The following is a 4,800-nucleotide window of genomic DNA, read 5'->3' as shown; positions in this document are numbered from 1 at the left end:
TTGCAGTTGGCCTAATGTCCATCACTGGTCACCAGGTCTATCAATTCCCGTTGCAGAGCCGTGAGCTTCTCTAAGATCGTATCCATATTGTGTTCAATAAACACAGTCTGAGTACTCACAGCCCTGCCCATCGTCAATCATGTCGGCCAGCCTTGTGGGGTTTTGAACAGCTGTAGCCGTTTTCTTTGTTCTTAGATAAGTCAGGTCAGAGGCAGCTCTGATCAGCCAGAACTCTGAACGACATCTACGTATTCGGAACCATGATAACAGTGTCCTCTGTGAAGTGTTGCCAGGCACACGACGCAACCGACCACGGAGTATCAGCAGCAAACGTCTCTGTAGGACAATCAGGCTCTCCCGAGCCCAGGCTTCTCAGCAGGGTGTCAATTTCGTTGTGGGACCAGTTGATCAAATCTATAATTCTTTAGGTTTGAGAGAACAAGACTGAGAGACTTTGCTGTGACTTTAATGTGCTGTATAAATAAAATTGCCATGGCCACTATTGCCAAGTCATGCCCATCATGTTTTGAAAGCTGGCCTATGTTAGAGATGCAGATGTGACACACATGCCATGGTGGTGGCCTTTTTGCACATCTGTGAGCACACAGCATTAGTTTCACACAGTGCTTGAAAATACATTACCCACAATGCATATGGTGGCTGTTTTCAAATGGGGTTCAGCAAAATTAAACCTTTTTTTAACCTTTTTAAGCAAAACATCCGTCTTGAATCAATTACCTGACCTCATCATGAGCAGATGCATGCACATAATTTTAAAAAATATTATCTAACATGTCTGAAGTGTGGTTTCACAATCACTACAGGATTTGGTCATCTTCAAGGCAATTTCAATCTCATCAGTAATAGTTTTGAAAATTATGTGTAGTGTACCGTTTCAGATATGAGAATGGGAATATAATGCTTCATGTTGACCTCATCCACCAGTTGCTAATCCACAATGATGGTATAATTGAATATGTTACATCTTTCCCCGTGAATGTCTGCAGGTTGCAGTGGCTGATGGGATTTCTCTTTAGTATAGGCTGTCGGATCACATACAGTCTACCGTGAATAAAGCCTTTAATTGTTAAAGTAGTTCCTTCTTTCACTCAAATGGGATCATAATTAGAGTTTCAATAGAAGTTAATGTTGGAAGTTACTGTGTGGAGTGTGCCTGTGGCATAAACTCCTTTTAATATTCTTGGCACACACTCACAATAACCTGCAGGCAAATCTGCATTCTTTTGTCTTTCTGGGTCACACACAATCACACTTGTATCTTAGAGTACGGAAATTCAGTAATTCCTACAACTCATTCAGAACAACAGTCATTTTTGTCCTATAGCTCCATTTGGATAAGCATTCACAGAAGCATTTGTGTCATATAGTGGACTGGTGAAATGGAGAACTCAAATGCATTACACTGAGGAAGAATTCCACTTTGACCACAGGTGGAGAGACCTGAGGACTGGGCCCCCTCGAGGCATGACGTCCTCCAGGTCCACACATTCTAGTGGGGATTTGGTAGTTAGAGGGAGACATCTGTTCTTCTTGTCCACCATTCTTGGGCTTCAGGACCAGAGTGAATTAATGCACCTTGTGCACACACCTTGTGTGGCACATCCACAATATCTTCTTGGGAGATTCTTGAAGTTGAAGACCAATGAGGACACTAAGAGAATGCACAGTGTAGAGAAAATTATGCATTTGTATTTTAACACACACAAGCGTTGTGTATATAAACACGGGGAAGGCATGATCAACTGAAACTCAAGAGACAAAATAACTATAATCACAAACAGAACTAGTCTATGAAACAAAAACCTAAGAACATGCATAAAGAAACTGAGCAGGAAATAACTGTTATAAAAAAAATCTAACCTCAAAACATCACAACACAAAAAATTCATGCCAAAAATAAGGGACAACAATCGAGTGTCCATGACACATGGCTTTAGAGAAACAGAGGTAATAAACTGGGCTGGTTCTATTATAGCGCTTTTCTATTCTACTGGAGCACTGAACATGCTTTATACATCATCCCTTAGAGTTTCAACTTAGAGTTTGGTATTTTACCCAAGAATACTTTGGCATGCACACTTAAGTAGCCAGTTCAATTCAAGTCAATTCAATTAAATTTATTTATATAGCACCAAATCACAACAACAGTCGCCTCAAGGCGCTTTATATTGTAAGGTAGACCCTACAATAATACCTACATACAGTAACCAGGGATCGAACCACCAACGTTCCAATTAAAAGTGCCCAATCACTGCCTGAAAAGTTAAAAACTGCCTGCAGCTGGATCTGGAAACATCCTTCAAGAAGACGCCATCTTCTTCAATGTGACACCAGTTTATCCATGTTTTACAAGCAAAAAGTTATTTGGTAACAAACATGCTGAAGTTGTCAGCTCCCTCGCTCACCATCCCTCACCTTTCTTTATGTACACTTATTATCCTGTTCCATCAATTGGATTGGTGTGTGTCAGAGTTAGGTTAATTCTCTGCTTAATGAAGCTTATACGTAAGTTCAATAAGGAAGCTCTATGGCCTCACGTCTGTCCGCTCCCAGGCGCCGCTGGCTAAATCTGAGCTTCATCACTTCCATTTTCCCACGCTGTCAAGCTGTTTGTGTCATCACTGGTCTAGTCCAGTCACCTTCTCCCGGTCTTTTCCAGGCCAATCAGCATTCATGCAACATACTTTGAATCCCACTGCGCATCTGTCTTTCTCCTTCACAGATGCCTTTGTGCAACCCACCTCCTCCCCATCTCCACCTCTCAGCACTCAAACTTCATTCAAGCCACCTTTATGAAAGGTGGAGACTGCCCATCGGAGTCTAACCAAGCACAATAAATCATGTTCATTTTTTCCAACGATCTGTCCTTGTTGAAATGTGTTGATAATGAAAACATTGTAATGATAGACTTTTACTGCAATGAATGACTGTCTTTTACATGCTCTCTCTAGATCCTTCAAAGAAATTCCACTTTGGGTCTCATCAAGAATTTTACAACAAAGCAGTTTTGTCAACGGTCATAAAACTTTATTCCAACAACAAAGTACGGTACTCTTTACTGATAAAATGTTTCAATTTTCAGGCAGGGTGTAAGAGTCTGGCCTGGTGCATGGATTCTTAGAACAGGGGTTCTTAAACTTTTGGGGACCAGGGAACCCTTACAGGTGGTAAAGTTTTTCCAAGCACCTTCTTATTATCCTCATGCTGATAGAAGTCTGGGTGCTTCGTGATGCGATGCTGCTTCATTCCCGATAAAGCCAAACTCGAGGCAACTGTCATACTTTCTCATTTTAGCTGTCTTGGCTTTTGCAATACTTAAATATTTGTCCGTTGTTCTAATTAACCCCCAATCTATGGCTCGTGGACCCCTGGGGGTCCGGGGACCCCAGTTTGAAAACTACTGTCTTAGAGGAATAACAGCTTATTATTATTCCCGATATCAGAATCAGAAAAACCTTATTATTCCAAGAGGGAAATTAAGTTATCATAGCAGCATACTGACAACAAAGCAATTGCATAAAATGAAGTGTAGAAATAGATATAAATGGTAAAATACAGAGATAGAATTGTAAATATAAACATAAGTATATACAAAAATATAAAAAGACACAAGTATTAACATTAATGTTTCTAGAATATCACAGATATTATAAGTGTAGAGGTTTGCAAGTACACGTTGTGGCACACAGCGTGACAGAGTGCAGCAAAGTATGTTTAGTCCAGTTTGGTATTTGTGGCTCTGACCCAGGTGGATGAATTAAAGTCTGATACAGACAGGAAGAAATGGCCTCCTTTGCTGTTCCCTCAGACAGCCAGGGTGAAGGTTTGTCCAGTGTGTTATGGAGGCAGTGTTTTGTGTTAATATTAATCGTTGATTTCATTATGGTTTTCTGTTTTGTATTACATTCACTGTTCCTGGTTTCTGGGTTTCTGTTCTCAGTGTGTTGTATGCCTAGTCTTAGGGAAGACATAAAGACAGAACACTGTGTTGCACGTCTAGTTACTTTTGTCTCTGTGCTTCATGTTCCCTCTGTTCCAGAGTCTGTCCTGTTTCCACGTCTCAGTGTCTAGTCCGAGTCTTGGTGAATTGTCTCATGTTTCCTGTTTTATTTTGACAGTCCTTGTCCTGTGTGCAGTGTATCTAGTTTTGCATCCTCTTGTCTCGTTATGTTTGATTACTCTCAGCTGTGTTCTCCTGCTGTGTCTCATTCCCTCGTTACGCTTGTGCGTATTTAGGCTCTGTGTTCTCTTCTGCCCTTTGTTGCATTGTACCCTCACTCTGCTGTATGTTTTATCCTCCGTGCTCCTCTGAGTTTTCTAGCTCTGTTTCCCAATTCAGTTCCTTAGCTTCCCAGTGTTTTAGGCTACGTTCACACTGTAGGTCTTAATGCTCAATTCCGATTTTTTGATCAAATCCGATTTATTTGTCTGCTCGTTCACACTACAAATAAAATGCGACAGCAAACGCGCTCTAGTGTGAACGCTCAAAGCAGCAAAACAAGACGTCACACACGACGCGCTCTGTTTAGACCCAGAGCAACAGTATTGTTTGACTGATGGACCTTAATATAAAGACTTGGACTTTACGTTTCCCAATTTTGCTTTAAGTTATCTTGTTATTTGCATAATAATGTAAATAACCTAATAATGATCCTTATTGCTGTTTTAGAGGAGCGGTGCTTCAAAGGATAGCTGCAGATTTCTGTCAGAATCTGCAGATTATACAGTACAAATAAAATGTTCACATTTCTCCAACGTTGTCTTCCCAACAGTTTCACT

Source organism: Perissodus microlepis, chromosome 2 (assembly GCF_051167445.1).
Source record: "Perissodus microlepis isolate ML-2025 ecotype Zambia chromosome 2, ASM5116744v1, whole genome shotgun sequence".
Lineage (NCBI taxonomy): Eukaryota > Metazoa > Chordata > Actinopteri > Cichliformes > Cichlidae > Perissodus > Perissodus microlepis.
The sequence above is the reverse complement of the archived record's forward strand: the minus strand, read 5'-3'. Positions refer to the sequence as shown.